At 39.9% G+C, this 23,047-nt stretch overlaps 1 protein-coding gene across 9 annotated transcripts in view; it reads left to right on the forward strand.

The window, feature by feature from the left end:
- Positions 1 to 23,047, forward strand: part of PHACTR1 (phosphatase and actin regulator 1) — a 259,864-nt gene that overhangs the window by 78,891 nt on the left and 157,926 nt on the right. The gene's annotated exons all lie outside the window — the stretch shown is intronic.

Here is a 23,047-nt window from a genome sequence, read left to right on the forward strand (position 1 = left end):
TTGGAATAAGAGCTTGGTTTCGAAAATGAGCTTGATATTATTATTACTGTTTATACTTGTCAAAAATGACTGGTAAGCAAAGGCTGTGAAGAAGACTGTAACTACTTGCTCCTGAAATCTGTAGGCACTTGCTTTAAAGTACCTGCAGGAGCGTCTCTGGTTTATCACACATGCTAATTAATGAACCACATTTCAGGAAGACCCTGCTGTTGTAATAAGGATCTGATCCCATAGAAGAGTGACATGCATCTATTGGCCTGAGTAAACTTGGCTTACAGCGCTACGCAGAGCTACTAGAAATACAAATATCTCATTTCTGTCCTTCCTGCTTAGTTTGCTCTCATTTTTATTCTACTCTGGCCTTGGGATTGTAGGCAGCATGATGATGGAGAGGACAACTATGTCTTTAGGACTTGAGTTGGGCTCTTTTCCTTCATGAGTACTTGTGCCATCCCTTCCCACTCAAAATTTGAGCACTGTTCCCCAAGCAGTGACCTATCCTGGCTGCTTTAGGGTCTTGCCCCAGATTCAAGTGTTGCTCTTTCCTATGAGAATAATCCATGTGTTTTGCATATCTGAAACTGGCAGTGATGTACTTCAAGTTGCTCTGTGGGCCATGTTTATCCCTGTTGCTCCTCTGGGTACAGAGAGAATGAATTCAGACCTTTTCATGTAGAGGCATCAGCTGCTGCAGAATGGCTGTCAGTGTCTCCACTCCTAGTTGTTTTCAGTTGTATTTTCTTCCCCTGACATCAGTCAAAGAATCACTGGCAAGTACTAAAGAGACAACCCAATGCTCTTGCCCACTCAAAGGATGTCAATAATTAACAAGCTGTGCATTGAAAGTGAAAAGAGAAATGAGAGGGAAGGAATATATTAACTACCTGAACGATTACTGTTATTAGAAAGGTGGATGCTAAGGATTTATAATTTTGGTTAGCACCTTCAAGACTGAAAACATGATGATGATAAATGAGAGACTGTCATCAGGTACAATTAAGGGATGTATAAAAATTGTGTTGAGTGTTTAAGTGCAGAATATAAATCAGTAATGTTGACGGAACAGGTCTCAGTGTGGATGCAGGTCTTTACAGATGGAGCTCCTTCTCAGTCAGGCTCTTTGGGAAAAATATATACTGGGTATTTGGACTAAGGCAGCTTATGCATGCCGTGCTGCCAGGAAGAAATCACAGCCCTGACTTAGGTGTCTTTTTCCATCTGCTATCCACGAGGAGCTTTTGGCATCTGAAAATTAGATGCGCCAGAGTTCTTGTTTTGCTTAACTTTTCACTTAAAATACTTAATGGGTAGTTTCCAGGAGGAATTGGAACCCACGTTCCTGCTACCTGCTGTGGCTTCTGAGTGATCTTTTCTTCTGTTTCCATGTTGGTTGTCCAGTGAGGCCATTGGAGTGGAACAGTTTGGGAGTACAGTAATGCTATTACAGACTACTCCGTAGCTTACTCTTTTTCCAAGATGGATTGTACATTACATCCTGCCTGCATATCCATCTGCTATATGTTCCTTTGATCTGCGTCTTTATTTCATTGTCATTTTCAAAACAAACAACAACAATGTAGTACTGTATACAGTATATCTATAGCAGGCAGTAAGTGATGTCAGTTTACCAGTGGATTTTGATTCGAGTGTATTTTCACTCATATCTTCATAGAGGTACATGGAGTAAAGAAGCTGCAAGAGGCCTAGATCTCTGGATACAAGCTACCAGATAACATCCAGTTTCCTATGAGAGAGGAGTAGGGAAATAGTTATGAGGTTATGAATACATATTTCAGTTAGCTGCACCCATTCTGGGCCATTCACAGTCTTGCTAAAACAATACCACAAGGATGCAATAGACTTGCAGGCTAAAGCCAAAATCTAAGTACAACTTTGCATATCCTGAAAAAGCAGAAAGCTTAATATTTGGGTTTTTTGTGTGTTTTTTAATTTATTTATTTATTTTGTTTCTTTGTAAGACATTCATTTCTCGTACAGCTAACGAGGAAAATAAAGCAACTGTGAAAGACAAAGTATGTGCATACCAGAACCCAGCAAATCATGCAAATTGCGGGGATAAAGAATATTCCTGGGAAAGCCTGTCACCAGCCATTGAAGGTGCTGTAGCATAAGGCTGTCCCTTAACACAAATGCTGCTGAAGATAGTAGTTGTTGCCTTTTGACAATCTGTCAGAAGGCTGCTCTCAAAGTTAATTTATGGTCCTGCTCAGGAGACCTGTGTAACGTCCTTATGGTTTTGCATTTTAGTTGCTGCTTTTGTTGGCAGTCCTACCGGAGAAGACAAAGACAAAGTGAACGTAGAGGGAGACTGTCCTCTTCATGTGGGAACGTCTACTTGGGTTTTGACATGACAGCTTGAAATTTCAAGTTAAGACGTAAGCAAGCTGGACAAACACTTGCTTTTGAATGATATGGTGCATATAGCACACATTATACTTGTGCATAACTAATCCATGTTTTGCCAGGACTCTGGGCAGTTATGAGCCATGTCAGATGCTGCATTATTTCCCTTGCTATGTCTGCGTTCAGTGCACAGATCTCTGAGCTGCATTTTATGACAAAGCTGCCTTCCTGTTGGCCATACAGCAGGAGTCTAGCTCTCAATCATTGTCTGGCAAACTTCTTGAAGTACTTAATTCCTTCCAGTTTCTTTTAAGTTTTTAAGCTAGAGTGCAAATGCATGAACATGTCAAGAGATACTATTTTTGTTACTTCGCACCCAAGTAAAGCTAGAAAGAACAAGCAATCTTTCTCGCACTTACACACCCACATCCACTCTTTCCCTCCCGTCCCTGTATGCACACTCCTCCTTCCTTCTTGCTTAATGCTCTTGCACTAAAGAGAGTGGGTGGACTGAAATGAACTGCACGATGCTCATCTGGACTAGAGTGCTAAATCTTTCAAGATTTCCTGTCCCCCACTGCTGTCTGTGCTGCAGTTGAGAATCACGTACACTTGAGTCCTTTCCAAACTGCTTGTTTCAGAGTGGTTACATGAAATGACCAAGCTCTATCTGCTTCTAAACAAAGACAGTCTTTCTCTTGGTGTGTTTTCTTTGCATGATGAAGCTTTTCAAATTCCTCTTAAAATTGCTGAAGTACAGAGACTTTCTGTCTTTGGTTAAAATGTTGACTCTTGGGCAATGCAGGCTTTGCAGTTGTATTAAAGTGTACTATACAGCAAGGCAAGAGTGAGAAAGTTATCAGAATGTTTTGGCACTTATTATTAAGGACTTAGGTGAGCATCCGTACAGGGCATGACCTTAGGATGTCAGATCTCTTCAGTGCCTTTGTGAGGAAAAAGGGCAGCTGCTACAATCAGCTGCTTTTGCAAAACTTGTAAGAACTTCACCCTTGGTGATGGCACATCCATGTGCTAAATATTTTCCTTCATACTTAACAGTCACGTACTCTTCATCTACTCCAGTCTTGGCTTGTGGCTGGAAATGATAGGTCATAAGCAAGTGCACAGGTGTGTCATTGGTTTTATTTTTCTTGTAATTAGTCTTTGAGCAGTGGAAGTAAAACCACCTCTTTTCAGCCTCCTAATAGAGATGCTGCTGCTTTCTTCCATTTTGTACAACTATCCTCTGTACTGTCACATCAGGGGCTTGCTGCTTACCCCCAGTGTGTTCTGTCAGTCTCAGGTACCTTTGTAAAGCTGATGGAGAATGAACTCTGCATTTAACAATCAGTTCTGGTGCCAACTAAGGTAATATGAATGAACAGTCTGAAAATACATAGGCGGCTTAGAAAGTACTATTTTCACAGAAAATACTGTGTTACTTCTGTGGCCTCCCAGCTTTAAAAGACGCTGTGGAAGTGTTTGTTTTTCTCTCCTACGTATTACTGGTGTTTTTCAGTAGGAAGTCTAATTTGTATGATACCTGTAACATCTCACAGCTCACTTCATCTTTCTCCTTACACCCACTCTTCATTCACAAGGTCTTCGATAACTGTTCTGTAGCATATCGTCAAATGTGGTGGCCAATTTAAGGATACCTGATTAAATATGAGTAATGAATGCAGTGGACCTTCTCTGAACAAAGTAGATATACACACACACATACACACACACACATGCATTCACAGGAGATATGTACATATTGTCTTCAATATGTACTAAAGCCTGTGGAAATTTGCCTTACATTAACAAAGAAAAATGTTTTTATCAAAAGCCTTAACCATTTTTGAGTGGACATGGTGAATGTGACAGACAGAAAAGATAATGGCTTCCCAGGTCTGGAAATCAGGAGGTTCTCTGGGAAACAGCAACACAAAGCATGTTAGCTATTCTCTGAGGTGCTCAAATATGGAATTTTCTTAAGTTAAAAGGAATACTTAGTCTTCAAGCTTGTCTAAGTTCTAACATTCCTACTGGAACTTCTTCCAAAATACAATAAAATTGCCTCTTGTGATGGAGGTTTGTTTTTTTTTGACCCTCAGGAAGAGAAGAGATCCTCTAGAATTTGTGCACAAGTGATACAGATAAGATCCTTATTTACAAATAAGGATGATCTGCCATCTGTAATCAAAACAGTAGTGTTGAATAAAGAGCAAGTTCTGCATTACAGGCAAAGGAAAGAGATAAAGCATAGTTCAGATTGATGTTGAAACCCATAACTATGTTGTCTGTGTTACTGTAGTTCAGAGTGTGAACATTTGTAAGATGGAAGCACCTTATAAACTTTATTTAAAAAATATAAGTTTTATGTCTATGAAGATTATCGGGGTTTTTGTCTATGAAAAATGTGGTCACAAAACTGAATGTTATGATCAGTCTTGTTTGTTGAGTTAGGAAGCCTGTATTTCAGGATGATTGTCCATGGGAACTGGAACTGAGTAAAAATGGGTTGTATTTCCAAGTGTGAAAGGCTGCTGCTATGTTTACCTCCCATGTGTGTGATTCAGAGCCTGTTCAGTTTTCCTCCCTGCCATGCCAGCAGGGTCAACTTCCTTCAGGGTGATGCTAGGACATTCTGGATGTTGGCATAAGCATTTTGGGCTTAAACAAAAATCTGTTTGTATCTTTGTCTGTGTAAACATTACTGATTTTTTAGGGACGGCAGTTTGCAGAAGTTGAAGCACAGCATCTGACTCAAAGCCGAATGTAGAACCAATTTCAGAAGTCTTAGTTTTCCTGCTGTCTTTCATAATGCAGTTACTGTTGCTCAGAAGATAGACTAGACGCTGTGTTTTCTTTCTGGTTAATTGAATCAAGTGTTTTTCCCTTTTTTCTTTTCTTTTTTTAAATGCTAATTCATTAGGCTCAACAGAACAGGTTTAGTGGAAATAGGTCCAGCTCAGACCAAACTGAGATAACCATACAGAAATTTGGCAGTGTCACCTTTTAAAAGAAAGATAGTGGCATGTTTTGTTGTTTTGTGGTATCTGAAAGGATTAAGTTGGCTTGCATTGGGTGTAATGGGCTCTTCTGGGCCAGGAGAGCTTGCCAAGCACTGACCTCAGCAAGTTCTCACCGGTTACCAAGGTTTTATGCCACAAGTTTTAAATGACTAGAACTTTACTGTCTCCACTTATTTATTCTTTCTTTTTCTTTGAATGAGAAAAGGACAGCACAAAATTTGTCCATTTAAAATACGAATCACCAGGAAGAACAACCTTTTATTTTTTCCAGAGATGCACAAGATACATTCAATTACAAACATTCACGTCAACATCATGAAGAATATTATTGCTTTGCATCACACTGGGAAGCCTCTCAGCCCTCTGTGAGTTGACTTGGCTTCCTATACATGCACTAGAATAGGCTAACCCCAAAAGAGGTCACTTATTTGATAAGTTTCTTAAGCCAGCTGCAAAAAAGTGGGAATTTAGAAGGTGGTGTCTTCTGCTTGTTGATTTTATTTTTCTGTGGAGCAGGGATTGGTTGTTTTTTGTAACACCTTTGAACACCTGAACTCTGGCTCTTGGGGTTCTGACCACTGCCATGCTCAGCCTGTTCCAGGGCCTGACCTCCCTGTCCATAAAGAACCTTTTCCTAACACCCAACCCAACCCTCCCCTGACACAGACCCATGCCCTTCCCTCATGTTCTGTAGCTGTCACCAGAGCTCAGTGCTGACCCTCTGCTTTGTCATGAGACTCCTCAGCTCCTCTGCTTTGGCCTGAACAAACCAAGTGACCTCATTCCCTCCTCGTACGTCTTGGCCTCTAAGCCTGCAAAACTATTAGTGCTTTCCTTCCTCGGATTTCCCATTTAAACTTGCTTTCTGCGTGTGGCCCAACATTTGTTTGTCAGGTGTGTGCATGCCCTTCTGTGTGCTGTGAGAACAGGATCTCTTCTGGGCATGAAATTCACAACACGCAATGTGGGCATGTTATCCACCGCTGCTTTCTGTCTTGTATCTCAGCTCTACATCTGTATTGGTAACACTTGCGTGCACAGTGCTGTTAAATGAACTCAGTCTCTGTAGGCAGACATACTGTTTTGCCTCTAAGAGCTGAGTGTTGATACATATTTTGTCCCCAGTGTAACAACTATGAAAGACCTCCAGTGTGTACTCTGAATGTCCTATTATATTACCCAGCATAGCTAATCTTTTTATGGTGTGGATTGAGCTCTTTATTATCTCCAGCAGAAAATAATCCTTCACTTTCTTTTTTCTCATTCACAGCTTTTTCTTTCTTTGTATTTTCTCTCTAGTTTCTCCCATTTTGTGTTTTGACCCTGTTTTCCCTCATTAGTGCCTCCCGGGACTGGGGGAGAGTTTTCTTGGTGTAGTTGGGAAGCTATTCTGAGATACACGTTTTGTCTTCATTTTAAGCCTTTCATTCACACCAACCCCTGCCTGCAGGTTCACGAGGCTCTGTCAAGGATCATTTCAGTGGTCCCACCACCTCAGTGATTCCAGCTGTGGTAGGGAAAACATTTACACACATCTCACTTCCACTGCCTGTACTCATTAAAGCTCTAATGGTTCTCATTCATGCTGTCTGTCACACCCAGAGGAGGAGGATGATAACAGATTAAACCTTTCATCCCTCGCCACTAAGTCCTTTTAGGGATGTGTGTGTGTGCTGGGTTTTAAAGGCTTTATATGAAAATTCCCCTGTGTTTTTTTTTTCCCATCTATGAAAATCTCTTCCAAATCCTTAAATTGCTAATGAATGTATTTGCTCCACCATCATTTTGGGCTATTTTCATTTTAGCTAAATGCCTTCCTTTGAGTTAGCCATATATCTTTTCATGATGAAAAAGCCTGCATTATATGAAATCTTAACTGTTATACCACGTTTTTACTTATGGAACTATTGAGTCTATAAATCTGTCTTGGTCTGTGAGATAATTGCTTTCAGAGATGAAGTAAATGAATACCCTCTGCTTTTAGCAAGAAACAAGGAAAATCAGTGATTACTCAGAAATTTTCCCAGTGCTGGTTCTTCCCTGATTTTAATCCCACAGAAAGGTGGCATCATCTATAACTACTGGGCTCTGCAGCCTTCACAGTATTTGTTCTGCCCCTCTACCATCTTGGTCGATAGAGTCCTGCACTTTGATTCTGCTATTACAGGGCAGGGGTCAGAACCTTCTATTAATGACAGTACTGTAGCTTGCAATTCTGGAGAGTCCAGAATTGCCCAGTTCATGGGACAAAGGAATAAATAATAACTCCATCAATTAGAACGTGTTTTTAGACAAGCAAAAGAGAAGCAGGACGTCCAGGTGATCAAGCTAGTCTATTCTTGGTGCATAAATCTTCATTAGCTTGTTAATATTTAATGCTGCCTTTGAGGATAGCTTTAATTTTATTTTGGGTGCAATGTGCAGCAATTCCCAGCATTGTTTTCCTACCGTGAAATAATAATTAAAAAGGGCAGGTAAAAGATTCTGTCAGATTTAATCAATTCAGGTTTGAATCTTCATTACAGAATTTCTATCTCCAGGTATCTTCACCAAGCACCAGCCCTTCCTAACTCATGCCAGGCTGAAATTGCAATTTGGGGGTAGGCAACAGCAACAAATAGACTTAGGGCACTAGGTTTAAATATAATGAGCTGTGACACCTGTATCTAATAGGCATTCTATATTTAGCCATATAGGAGAGGAAATGGAAAGTGAGGCAGTCAAGACTAAATATTCAAGGCACATGTTATATTCGTTTCATTAGTATTCATATACACTCACTGATTTCACATTGTCACGGTGTTTATCCTGTTACTGTTACAATAGTTTGTTGGGTTTTTTTTTCTGAGAGACTTAAAAAATGGAAAATAAACTTGCAGAACATAGGAGCGAAATTTGCATATCTTCATCTGATGAAAATGTGCTGTGTGCTTTTCCTTTGCTTTAAGTACTTTTCCACAAAGTGTTCTTCTCACTTGCAGTGATCTGTCCTTTGAAACTAAAGCTGTTTTTCTAAGAAATCGAAGTGCGAAAACAGGTCTGAAAAATTCTGGAAATCTGAAGAAATTCAGTGCTAAATGCCCACTAAATTAAATCTCAATTTACTTTAACATACTCTAGAAAGTTCTGGGCCACTGTATTACGTTTTCTAACATCCTGCCTTGAGATATCAATAGGTAAATCCACGGAAGTTTTGATGATAACATAATTTCATAAACTGGATTTATTCCTGATTCATCTGAGTAGCAACTGTTGCTTGTGTGCTTTTTTCTTCTACTCCTTCAGTTCAGTTATGTCTCAATTCTACATCTCTTTCATCCATAAAATCTCTGCTGCCTGTCACATGAGTGTGGACTGGCCTCATCCTTCATAGAGAAACATAGGAATAAGCAGCTACGCAAACAGACTTCTGATGACTTTCATAAACCTTGTAGATCAAGGTTTCACCATAAAACTTATACATATAATCCAACGTGGTTTTCATCCTCACACTTTAGTTTAAAAAATATTAAATTTCTCTTCTGCTTCTTTTCTCTCCTCCCACTCTCCAGTTTGACTGTCTTCTCACTTGGCTCTCAAGTGCAGAGCATAGGGCACTTTTAGAAGGACTCAGATTAAAGATTGTACATCACCATTCTAACGGTGTTACAAATATGTAAAAGGAAGGAGCCTGGTGTCCTGCTGTACATGCACTTGAAGTTCAGGTAATCCAGAGCAAGTTCAGACTATGAGGCTTACTCAGCAAGTGAGCATATCAGAGTTTGGCACTTCCTTACCTGAGACACCTTCAAACTTAGCAGACTGAAATGCATTAATTGAGCATTAGATTGGGTGAAGGAGAAAGAGGCAGCATGGAGTGATGAGGTAACTGGGGCCAGATGATCTGAGTTCAGAGCTCATCTTTATCCCAGCCCCAGCTGTGCTGGAAAGAGCCAGAGGAGCCCTTGGCATCCATCACTCATCAGAAAAAGAAGAGCACCCTTTGCTCACTGACTTGTAGTGATTTGGGTGTCTCACAGTGACGTGAAGTTTTGGTATCTGGCTCCTGATGTTGAAAATACCTTCTTTTCTAGAACTGCTCGGGGCTTGCCTACTTGATCAGCGGTACCATCAAACAACACCCACATCTCTGAGCCCAGGAACTTGTGTAATTTCAGGGCGTTCTGGATACGCTCTTTTTCTTGCACCCTTGTTTATTGCAGAAAAATTCAGACTACGTGTTTAATATAAGAAAAAATTGTCCTCCTTCGTGACTTGCCAGCTATTTGCTCTTTATGTTTATTTCCAGATATAGATTCCAAGAGAAGGCTGGTAAATCATTCCCTCATGTAATTTCATTCCTACTGTATCACCAGCTTAGAGAAATAGTTAAAATTACAATCTGTCTGTCCCAGGAGGAAGAGCTCTGTGTGCCCAAAAACAACTTTATCTGATTGCTGTGCCGCTCAGCTTCACTGCAATGAGGAAAATAATTCTCTGCCCAGTTTCCAAAACATATTGCAGTGTTTGCTGTCTGAGTTTTAATAAATGTAACCTGGTTATCTTGTATAGTGATTTTAAAGTATGAGCAGCAGGCAGTGTGCAGATCTCTGCTCCTGCTTTGTGTCCAGATTTCTATGTTTATACACAGAAAACCAGAATAATCTTGGTCTTCCAAAGTGACTGTAAACACATACCGGTGAAAGGTGGTTAGCAAGAACATCAACACATTAAAACATACATAATATACGTAGGATCCCTCTGAAAAGTGATTCTTGTTTGCCTGTTGAGCTCGTCTTCAGTCTGCAAAGACTTGCAACTAGTTGTTTATTCTGTCTGAGCGTCCTGTGACAGTTGAATGCTTTGTATTTTTCTCCTCTCTTTAAGGTCATGTTATCTGAGGGCAGTTGTGTCCTATGTAGCTTCAGCCTTCATTGCATATGTTGTATATGATTCAATCTGGCATCTAGGCTAAATATAAATAATGAAAATATAAATATAGTAAAAAAAATATGTAGAGAGTTTTCTGATTCAGGATACCATAATAGCACTTGAGCACTTTGTGAATACAAAAGTGGGTTGATGCTTATAAGAGGCCTTGAAATTATCACTTCATTCTTCAGCACTGCTGCTAGTGCCAAGCTGCATGGTAGGATCCAGTCACACCCTGCATGTGCCAGACTCCTGCTTCTTACCATGCTGGATGTAGCTGGGCATCACCAGAGCCTGTATGCCTGGATTTCCTTCTTGTGTAAGTGTGGGGAGCTGTGGGTGCATGATGTGACACTACGGAAGTACTTGCAGGTTGCGCAGTTTTAGACACGGATGGCATGTCTTTGGGAAAGCACTTCTATGTATTGTTCAGTACCTCAGTTTCCCTGTTCAACTTGTGCATGAACATCGTTTTTATATGCATGAGGCAACATTGCTACCTCCATCTAAGAAGGTCTTGCAGTGTTTATGAAAGAACTGCTCACAGCATTGTGGCCTGCTCTTGCTTTACAGCTCCAATATTAAGCTTTAATCCTCCATAAGGATAGCACAAAAAGAAGGGGTGGGGGGAAAGGAGGGGGAACCAGTTCCTCCTACAGATCCTTTCTGTTTGTTAAAAGTGCATCAGTATTCACCACTCTGCAGGGGTTGAGCACAGTAATATTTGTTCATTGTGTTCAACTCAAACCCTGTGGAGGGTAACTAGTTGACTTATTGTTCCTGAACTGATTCAACGTTTCTAGTGCATGATTTTAAACAGTCAGAGATGAGGAGATCTTCGCTACCAAGTAATTAATTATTTCAAAAATAGTAATACCTCAGAGGCAGGAGGGGAGAAATATAACAGAACACAGCTTGTTGCACTGTATCAGTCCAGAACCTAAGGCAACACTCAAAGGCTGCTTCTGACACAGCGCTGTGGTCCTTTATTCCACCCCAAATGAAATCCCACTGTGACACGTCTCTACAATGTTTACTTTGTACTGATTGCATCCTAGGCTGCTGAGCAGAGGGCAAGGAGCTAAGAAATCCCCATGCTGTCAATAACGCTTGGTTGTCAATTAGTTGGTATCAGCGATGATTACATACTAGTATGACTCCACACTGGTGAGAATTCAGTTTAATTTTTAAGCTTCATCTCCACCTTGTGGTCACACAAAACACTGCATATGAGATGGACTGTTCACTGTCTCGGGCAGTTCTTAAGTCCCAGTTTTTCAGGCTTTCTCATTATCATATTATGGTATAACTATATCTGTTGTGAATGTGCGCTCTTTTTTGTTGGGGGCAGAGTGGTAGATGGATTATTTAATGACTCTTTTTATCCAAGATGAGTCTTGGATATCTCCACTGAAGGAGTCTCCACAACCTCTCTGGGCAATTTGTGACAGTGCTCCATCACCCTTACCATAAAGAAGTTCTGCCACATGTTAGTATGGGATTTGTAATGTTCAAATTCTAGACCATTACTCCTTTTCCTATCATTACATGCCAGCAAGATGAGTCTGGTCTCATCCATTTGCCTCCTAGCTCCCCTTAGATATTTATAAACATTTATCAGATCTTCCCTCAGTCTTTTTTTTTCTCCAGGCTTAACAGACCCATGTTACCCAGCTTTCCTCGTAGGGGACATGCTCCAGATCCTTAAACATCCTTGTGGCCCTCCACTGAACTCCTTTGAACAGGAGATCCTTGTCTTTTTTTGAACTGTGGAGCCCTGTTTGGCATCTTCTGGTTTGGTGATTCTCTGTTTGGGTCACCACTGTACGGTTAGTTTTCATCCAGCACATTTCTCCACTGCCTTGAAAACTAGCAGGCTTTCTTGAGTGTTTCTCTAGGCAGAGATGATCATTCCCTCACCTGGGAATGTCCGGAACTGCCCTTGAGTATTTCAGGACTGATGTATCAGTTGGCAAATTACTTTTCAATAATGCAGAAGAAACAAGTTAAAAATGAAATAACTTGTGAACTGAGAGCCTTCATTTTAAAGAAGAACTTGCATGGCAGCCAAGAAAAGCTGCAGAGACGTACAATCTTTTTCCATTAGCAAATGAGTTAGTGTTAATGGGAATCTAATTTCTGCTACCGAGTGTCTGTCCCTATAGTAAGGCAGTAATTTGGAACCGAATGCTCAAGTTTAAAAACAATTATTTTTTCACATCTGAAAGCTTGATAATGTAGCAAAAGAAAAGACTGATTAACTTCCTGGTGCTTTAATGATCCTGAAAATAAGATTTAACCAAGTCAATTTATCTCATCCATGGGCTCTGATCATGTACCATTAAAGTCAATGGGAGATTTGTTACTGACTTTAAAATGTGGAAGTTAAAAACTTAAATGTGAAAGGATGCCATATAGAAAGATATTAACTTTGTCATAATTCAGTAAATCCCTCATGACAAGTCTCATTAATCGAGTCGCAATTGTTAAATGATATCAAATCTTTCTATTATGATTTTTGTCTTTATCAGATTGCAAGTCTTAGCCCAGTAATTCTGTTTATGTACAAGAAAATAAGTTCTGTTAAAGAAACAATCATTGTGAAGTTGCTTATGATAGGTTGTATCGAGTTTGGATTTATCTCCTCATAGTGTTTTGTGACTATATCTTTCTTTGTGACTTATCTTTTAACATACTTAAAGAAGAAAGGTGCTCAGCTTTGGAAATCGTTAGGGCTCCTTCACCATAACTTAAAAGATAGCTCTGAAAGTGAACTCTGGTGCCCGTGTGATGGTTTAATTATCCTGAAATAACAGTTTTGTTGCTAATTACTTAATATACCATCTACCCTTTACTGCAATTAAATTTACAGTGCCCGACTATTAGAAACTGTTGTCATAATAAGGGCAGTTTCCTTTATTTGCTTATGCTGAATTGCAGAATGTATAATTATATGCACAGATCATCAATTTCAGACTTGTTTGTATAATTATAAGTAATAGAACATGAAAGCAATCTAGGAATATCGGGCTATGAAATACTCTGTCTATTGTGGAGTTGGAATAATTAGTAGATTAGGGGGATGATTATTACTGAAGAAAGAGCTTCTTAATTTTGTAGCAATTTAAATATAATCAACAACAAAAAACACAAAAACCCAACTATCATGAATCCAACAGTAGCTTTCCTTGCTTACAATCAGGAAATAGGATAAGCAGTCTTCCTTGGATTAATACCATCTCATACCTCTGCCAGGAGCTGAACTGAAAATTCAAAGGAGCAAAGTGAGCCAATCATAGGAAAATAAACCCAAACAAAGCACCATCTCCAAAAAAAATACAAGGGTTGCCTTCTTGCAGTGTGACCTGTGGTTGTTTTACGTTTGTTTGTTTTTGTCTTGATGGTGACATTTCAAAACCTGACAGGATACTTTCTGTTTCTGCTGGATTTGGAGATGCTGCTGTGTGCTGGTGCTCCATATAGTTATATAGCACTGACATCTGGTGGTAACAGGCAATGCAGCCTGCACATTGCAGTCCAGCAGAGCTTTCACAATCCACACATTTGTATTGTTCCCATGTATTTTCCTGTAAATGCAGCATGTTGGAAAACTAGGCAATCATGGAAGATCTGGGGCTCATTAATGCTGTTATGGTAAATAGTGACTCATAATTAAAGCTGATGACAATAAAAAATAAGTCGTAACTATTAAGTGTCATTTGAAGATAAGGGGGAGGAAAACCCACAGAGATACAAATTCAGGGCATTCTACTCCTGCTATGACATCTTTCCAAAGTCATTTATAAAATGTAGGTGTATATGCAAATACAATTTTAAACATTCTCTAAACTAACTCTAGGAAATGATGCAAGGAAGAGTCTGTTTTCTGGTTAGGATTCAGAAATGATGAGGAGTTCCTTTCCTTTATTTCTTGCCCTGGTTTTTCCCTCTCCCCTTTTCTGCTACACTGCTTCTAGGACGAGACTTGGACATACAGCTGGCTGTCACCAGAGCACTTGGAGGATTGCAATAGCAGTACCAAAAACAAGAGCTTAAAGTCATGGGACATCCCCTAATGCACTCTAAAACTTCCTGAAGTATTTTTAAAATAAAATGTGCAATGATTTTTGTTTACATTCTGAAGCTTAAGATGCAAAGAGTCACATTTTCTGGGCTACATCTTACTCACTGTTTAACCAGCACTGTGGATTCCTGCAAGAGACAGTCACACCTCCAATGCCCCCTGCCTGAAACATTAGTTCATAGCTTATCCCTATTCTTGAGTGTGTGCTTTAAGGTCTTTGAAGAAACTGTTCACAGGATTATATTTCATATTAGCAGTCTCAGTAAGCTGCAGCTTAAACTCTCTGTGAACTCGCTGGATTTTTATGAGGCAAAAGCTATTTCTTGAAAGGCAAATCTTGTATATTTTTAGTATCTGCTAGGGGGCATCATCTGATAAATAATCCTGTGTGAATAATGCTAAGATATTTACAGTGATACAGTAAGGAAGAAGCATGTTATAGAATTTCTGGGCATAAATTTCACTCATGGTACAGTGCAGTTTCTATTTATTAAGTTATGTAATTAAATGTTTGTCATTATTAGCATCTCTGAAAGAAAATACGCAGGTATTAGGCCAGCCCTATTCTTATAGATTAGGTATTGGGGAGAGGTTCTTCATCACAGGGTGGTCGGGCCATGGAGTAGTGGCAGGGGCACTGTCCCAAGTGCTGGAGTTCAAGGAGTGTTTGGACAGTGCTCTCAGTCTTAAGGTTTGGATTTTGGGTGGTCTCGTGTGGAGCCAGGAGTTGGACACCATGATCTTTGTGGGTCCTTTCCAGCTTGGGATGTTCTGTGCTTCTGTGATTCTAGATTCTGGTGTTTGCAGTACAGTTATGGTGTGTTTTATACATTTCCATTCACGTTGCATTGGATTGTATTTCGCTTAGAAGCAACTCACAGATGTAATGTAGCAACTTCAATCATGTTTCTCATTGCTTTTGTAATACTTGCTCATTTATGAAATTCAGGAATGCAAATCCACGTACTTCTTCTAGGACGTGCTTACATGGAGGCAGATGGTTGGTATACCCACTGGGAGCATACATTTTATGAGCACAAAATAGCATTTGCGAGCAGGAGAGAAATTCACTGTGGAAATAATTCAAGAAAAATATGGCAGGAATAATTCAGTTTCTTTTATTAAAAAACATTTATCACTACCATATTCCTTTAAAACTAATATACAAATGTGTGTGCATTTAGCAGAGCATGAATTTTCTAAAAGGCCAAAGTAAGCACAGACATTAGCAAGAGAGTTATTTTACTTACTTGAGTAGTCCAATTGAATTCTTTGCAGGATAGAGGCTCTGGGGAGTGTGATGAGTGGTTTGATTAGTTTTAAACCATCATATTTAATCAAGCACTGTGCATTCATTCACTCCTAGGAAGGCTTTTTCAGGTCTTTATATCATTATCGGTTTATGAGACTTTGGAGCCCTAGATCCAGTGTGGAGCAAACCCCATTAACTGACATCACCACATGCTAAAACTAAGGGATTATTCTCAAAGTCTAACTTTGGACTTAGATTGCAAGAACAAAAAGACATGTCTCAGAGCTATAATTTTAATTGGGATATGGTTTATCTGCAAAGCATCCAGAGTTCATTCCATTTATACCCGTGATAAGAAACCAGAAGAGGTGTGCATAATAGGATAGCAGGCAAAATGAAAGGAAAAACACACATATCAGTTAATTTCATTTTGCTGAACAACTTTTTTGAATAAGAGCACCTGTAGGCCAGTGGTTCTTTCTCAGGTCTTTCCTGAAACAGGTTATTTTCTTGGACAACTGAAACGTTTGGTTTATGCTTTTGTGGCTCCGTTGAGCAACTGTCAAAGCAAACTAGAAGGGAGCATATAAACATGAGGGGGAATGGCTGTTTACAAGGGTGGTTACAAGGGGGAATGGTCTTTAACAGACAGGGGAGGTTTAGGTTAGATATTAGGAGGAAATTTTTCACTCAGAGGGTGGTGATGCACTGGAACAGGTTGCCCAAGCAGGTTGTGGATGCCCCATCCCTGGAGGCATTCAAGGCCGGGCTGGATGTGGCTCTGGGCAGCCTGGTCTAGTGGTTGGTGACCCTGCACATAGCAGGGGGGTTGAAACTGCATGATCATTGTGGTCTTTTTCAACCCAGGCCATTCTATGATTCTACAGTACTATTCTATATTCTAACCTCTTACACACTCCAGTTGTATTAAATCAGCTTGAGAAATTTAAAAAGGAAAAGGAGGGGGAAAGGTTCTTGCTCTGTTGTGATTTTTTTTATTAGCTGCAAAGGAAAATATGTGAATTACAGCTGCCATGTGGCAGTAGCACACTTGCAACCAAAGCAGCCAGTTTGGAATGAACTCCTTGCTGCATTAAATGAGTTTCAGCAGGGCTAATGCTGTAAAGCTAGTGGAGCACAGTCTATTATTTGGATGCGGAATCTGCCCAAGGTTGTCCACCATCCTCCCCACAGGAGACTCAGAGGACCTGGAGGAGGTTTTCTGTTCGATATTAGACTGTGTGAACATGTAGTCCATACAGACTCATACAGAGTCCATTTCTCTGCAAGAGAAAACAAGAACTGTTTTCTTTCTATATTGGTTAGCATCACCATGCTTAAGTACGTTGGAGAGACATGGTTATCTTCAGTCCTTACTAGTTTTATGATAGAAGGTAGTAGTTGGCGAACCGTAGCCTTTTCAAGTAGCCCTAGTGCGAGTACAGTCCTTGCTTTGAGAAGTTTACAGTCTAAATAAACAAATGTACAAGGATGTTAAGGGAGGTGCTTGCTGAAGGAAAGGCAAGTGACTTGCTCAAAGTCACCCAACTCGATTTGTAATAGAGCTACAAATGTGTTTCCAACTACACTCAGAGCAAGGTGAGACTTTCCAGCCAGTGACAGATTTAAGGTTTGCTGTCTCATTGTCTGGTCTAGTCTTAGGATTCACAACATTGCAGTAAAATCTATAGTGAATGCTTCTAGATGTGGAAAGGACTTGAGGTATCAGATCTAAAAACTGTAAGTCTTACATACAGGGAAGGTGTGTTGGGTCACTTTTTGATGCTTCTAAAATCGCCAGACAATTCCCTACTTAGACAGAGGATATACATAAAATAGAATGAGTAATTTTTTTGCCAAACAACTCCTAAATCACTTTGGATTCTCTTTGTATGTTGAGTAGCCAGTGAATAGTCTGCCCTGAACTAGATATTGTACTGGCTTTTGTTAAAAGAAATGCCAAGTGAAAAGATCCCAAGTTCGTGACTTCATGTCAGAACAGCAAGAAGCTCTCCATCAAGATGGTTTCTTTTTTCTACCTGCTAGGGCTGACTTGTTGCAATTATAGTGTCCTTTGGAACCAATTAAAGACCAACAAGAAAGCAAGGAAATACTTGCTGGAAATCTGTCTGGTTTCCTTTGCCTGGTTTCTGGATCTTTCAAAGAGCTGGGACTGGAAACTCCCTTCTCCTGGGCAGGCTGCAACTCTGCTGGTGCCTCTTGCTCAGTCAGCAGGTTCCCTCTCCTGAGTGGAGATGAAGACACACATAGAAGAGTGGACCCTGGCTGGGAAGAGAGAGGTGTCACTTACCTATACGTGTCTGCAGAAAAGGAGCAAAATTCTGGTCCATGATCTTTTTTTTCTGAGTAACCTGCATTTAGCAATCTGGAACGCTGATGATGTGTTCTTTTTTTTTTGTTTGTTTATTTTATTTATTTTTTATTTTTTTAAGAGAACTGGGGTCTGGGAGAGCAAATATATATATATATATATTATATATGGTTTGCTTTTGTAGCCACTTCTTTCTATCCTTTTCTGAATGAAAATGCAGAGGTAATGTTTAGGGTGTTCTTTTTTTTTCTTTTTTTTTTTTTTTCCTTTTGTATGTGTTTTTCCTTCCCTGGATACTGTTGAATGGTATATTCAATCTTTATCCTCATGATCAGACTCATTTCAGGTGCTCTGGGAGATGTCATTTCTTTCCTATATGAACTTTCACGGCCAGATTTTAAACAAAGGCCAGTAAATATACAGAGATCTACAGACTGCACATTCATTGTTTGAAACAAATCATAGTACTTGCTACCACTTGTCCTGACATACCAAATTAGGGTTTCTGCAATAGGAAACATGCTCTCCACACTGTTGTTTGGCATTTGAAGAAATCAAGAGACTGATCAGGGAAATTGTTGACCACCCACAAGCAACTTTTGGGAAGTCTTTTAGAAAAAGAAAAGTTCCTCTGTGAAGTTTTTGGGATTAGTTCTTATGTGTCATCATTGGTCTGCTCATATTAGATATAACTTTGCAGCTGAATTTAGCAGAGCGGCTCATCTGTGTGAATTCAGTTTAGGATTGAGTTTATTTATTTTGTGTAAGAAACCAAAAACCTTTGTGGATATGAGAAATGACCATATGAGGGTGGTTTCTTTCTTTAGGAGTGGGAATAGTATTTCTTCAAATTTAAGATCAGAGAAACAAAAAAGGATGCTGATTTTGAAGATATGGAAGACAAGATGAACTCACTGCATTGCAGAGTAGCCTTGTGGACAAATGGAAGTCTGAGTATTGGTCACATTAGCCAGCTTTGACGTTTTCCCAATTGCTGTGCTGCGCTCATTGATCTCAGAGCAGTAAATACTTTTTGACACAGTATTTTCAAAAGAGTCCCAGCAGTGTACTGTAGATTCTACTCTCTATAATTGTACACAGCGAATAAGTAAACTTGGATGGCTTTCAGTGCCTGAACCATGGTGCATGAGTGAGGCCACGTGTCCAAAAGGGCTACAGACCTAAGGAGAGCGTCTTAGAGCAAGACAAAGGAGGAACCTCCTCATCCATTAATTCAATGGATTTCCCCAAAACAAGATTCCTCTGTGTCCTTGAGATGGTCCTCAAATACAAGGAAAACATTTCTTTCTGAAGTTGGCTCCTGCAGCATGGATTGCATCATCTGCATTGCATTAATCTTAAATGAGCTCTTGGTATTGTGTCAGGGTTTTGTAGTTACTGGGGGGAAATCTGTGTAAGTTCTGCTGAACGTTATTCTTGAAGCGTGCAAATGTTCTTTTTCATCTGCACAAGTACTGCAGTCTGTGCTCTCTCAAACGTTAAATAAGAGAATAAAAGCATTTCTCTGAAAAGTTAGAAAGCAGAGATGTATTAAAAATAACCATAGCTGGAATTCAGTTTGGATCTTGACTCTAAACGATCAAGCAGTTCATTTTAGTCTCAGTACTGGCAATTTCTGGTTTAGTCTTGTCAACTTTGTCTCTTGTGTTTTACTCTCTTTCACACCCTTTCCATCTTTTTCACAACCCATAGCACATAGATGAGGGTCTTTTGAATGATTATTAACTTTGTCGTTCTTATAGTAACTTAAGGCGGCCTTACCAGTTTCCTACTTTTTCTTTTTAGCTCCTATGGTAACTTGTTCTAAGTGGCAGTGTCATGTCATAGATGGGTCTTATGTGGTGGCCCTTTGATGAGTGTTATGATGGGAAGTCCCTATTTCTGCTGGATATTACATTGAGTACAGTGGAGGCAGCTTATGAGTGTTTTATTGCGTTATCTTAGGCAGTCCCTACATCTGAAAGTGTAAGCACCTCTCTTCAGCATTACCCTTGATCCCACTTAAAACCTCCTTTGTGTATCTTAGAGCAAGTTCTATATATACACACATGGAAAAAATGGGAGAGATAAGTCTCTTCCAGTATCCTTGCAAAGGCCACCAGGATGGGCAGTGAAGATGCATCTTATGACCCCTGTGTCCAGTATCAGTGTTAAAGCTGGGAACTGGCTTTGGTAATCTTGCTTTGCTATGTATCAGTCACCACTTAGTACTGTGATGGCAGCCAAGTACAGTGGGTTAATATGCAGGGTAAGGCGATATAATTTAACCAAGACCTATTTTTCATAGGCAGTTTTAGTCCTTAGGTGAGAAAAGAAGAAAAAAAAATCTTGTTTATATTTAGATCCAATGTTAGGTTAATGGGAATTTTCTTGAATTTCCTCTCATTGCAGAAGTGTTTTAGGTGAGCAGCTTAGAGCTTTTAAAGAAGAGTATTCAGTGACTGCACCACAAGTGAGCTGCTTTGGTTTCCAAGGGCTGGCCATTATCTATAGCCAAGGTGTGGAGATATTGGCAGATTAATGATTTCTCCCTGTGACTTGAACTGTTTTTCTACCGTTGCTGTTGGATTTGACCTTGAAGCCACGACTGATCATGTTTGCTCCTTCTTCCTGTTGCACCAGGACTTGTCTAACAGCCAGGTAGGAAGGGGTCTGCACTGTGGCAGGCTCTGCACAGAGAGCCAGTGAGTAAAGAACACTGCAGAAACCTACTTGAGTCACCAGAACTGGAACAGGCTTGGAGCTGTCAGTACACCATTGATTTTTACCCTTAGGCTTTCCCTGTGCTTTTAGCCAACAACTTTGCTGTCCTACCTCAGTCTGCCTATCTAAAGAAGGAGAACATTAATTCTGGCTGAGTTTCAAAGGAATGCTGTAAGGATTAATAGCTTTCTTTTTCTGCTGAACGTTGTAGAAAAGGAAAGCAGCTGTATTGCTATTGTTTCCAAGATGTTTTTGTTTTGTGAATGTTTTCTGACATATGGCATTTTAATGCTAAGAATATTTATGCTGTGGACTTTCTTTTAACACTCCTTTAAGTTGCCTGTATGAAATACTTTATAATAAGAACTATATTAATAAATTACTCAAAGTTTTACAGACAAAAGATCAAGTTCAGAATCTCCCTTGCTATTTCATTGTCCCCTCAATTGCTCCATTACTTAGCAACATTTAATCAAATTTAATCTTCAGCAAATCTCTGTGTCATTAACATTCTGCTAGACGTTACTTTCACATTATTCCTGAAGAGTTTGAAATAGACAAGGTTTGGGATTATTTTAAAGGCACTATAGTGAGGGAAGGGAAAAATTATGCTCTTGCTGCTCTGAGATATAGCATTAAACATAATTCTTCTAGAGCAACTTAAGCATTGCCGGCTGTTTCATGTAAGCTCCTCCTGACGTTGGATGTTTTTGCTCATTTTCCGCTTTGATCAGACTTAGTTGATGAAATGGGTTTTATTTTTTCATATTTATCTCTGTGATGCAGAAAAAAATGGACCCACTGTACTGAGTCTAGTGAACCCAGTGAAGCTGCACCAATGATGATGGCTGCCCCAAATGGTCGGCCATTCTGTGTGCAGCACATCTAGACTTCACGTGTGACTTCACACACGGATTCTTCTTAGAAGCCCATCTCCTGGGACTGTGCAGCCATGCTAGAATCTCATATCTTTGGCGATATGAGCTCAGAAAAGCTTAGAAAGTCTAAAAATAAACCAGCTACACAGACTGAATCAAAGTGCAGTCAAACAGAACGCTCTTCTATGTTTAGCACTCTTTCTTAAATATTAAAGTTGAAGATCTGGTGGGGTTTTTTTTTAGATTGCTTAGGATGAAATTGGTGAGAAGAAACATCTGATTCCTCAGTAAATGCTGATCCCATTTGTGAGAGTCTCAAAGTCTGGAAACTTAACATGAGGGCAATATCAGAGTAGACCTGCTGCCCTCTGCACTGCAAGTGGCAGCTGTGGGCCTTGCAGGTGAAACTACATGATGCATCAGAACAGCAGAAACATTTGTGAGACAAGTGTCAGGTATTTCTTTCCTAATACCCAGATAGGTGCCCTGTGGCATAAGTTCATCTGACTGTCTTTTGTTCCACTAGTGATTGAAAGTGTGCAGCAGTACTACGTACAATCATCAATATGAGGTTAAAATAGTGTTCTGTGCTCTTTCCAGAGGTCAGTAGCTTTAGGACAGTAAGATCGCAGAAATCAGAATAGTCCATCAGCTCTTCACATAAAGCTTTTTCATACATGCCAAGAGAGTCTCTATGCTGCAGTTGCATTGATAAACAACTCTATGCTAATTATATCTTAACTTTACACTGCAAAAACCTTCCCAAGCGTTAAGATAGAGGTGGTGTAATCCCATATCTCCATTCTAAATGTTTATTATCAGATCACTTCAGACTTTGTGAAAGCCTGAAATGTTCTCCTGGTTTCAAACAACTTTAAACCTTGGAGAAGCCTGGTATGGGATTTTAATTTGAATTTTAAAGTTTTTTCTGCTTCTTTTCAGCTTCCTATACTAGTGGGTTCTTTTCTAACTTAGGTGAGGTTTACACTACTATGTAACCAGGTTTTTCTGAGACAGCAAGCCCAGTGAGTGCAAGCTGGTAGAGTTACAAGGTGCTAATTGCACTGAGATGGTGTTCCCGTGTCATCATGTAGTTTTGTCTACCTTCTTTGGTTCCTCAACCCTAGCCCTGGTGAGCCTTATCCTGGAGTGAATTATATAATTGTGCTGTTGCAGGCCACATGACAGGCTGCTTGAGTAATTCCCTGCAGAAGGAGACAAACTGCATTTGAAGGAGCTCAGCAGACAGTATCTAAAACACAAATGTGTGGTGGTAGCATGTGATACCAATGTCACTTCTGCTGAGATCTCCTACTAGCACTGCAACCACATGGAAGCTGCATTTATGCTGCTCAGTGTTGTCAGAGGGAGAGCATAGGCTAGCTGGACTTTCAGCTTGTTTCTTTCACAACAGCTCAAGGGACCTCAAGGATCATGTAGTTCCAACCCCCCTGCCTGGCAGGGCCACCAAACATACAC

The sequence above is a fragment of the Coturnix japonica genome, chromosome 2 (assembly GCF_001577835.2).
Source record: "Coturnix japonica isolate 7356 chromosome 2, Coturnix japonica 2.1, whole genome shotgun sequence".
Taxonomy (NCBI): Eukaryota; Metazoa; Chordata; class Aves; order Galliformes; family Phasianidae; genus Coturnix; species Coturnix japonica.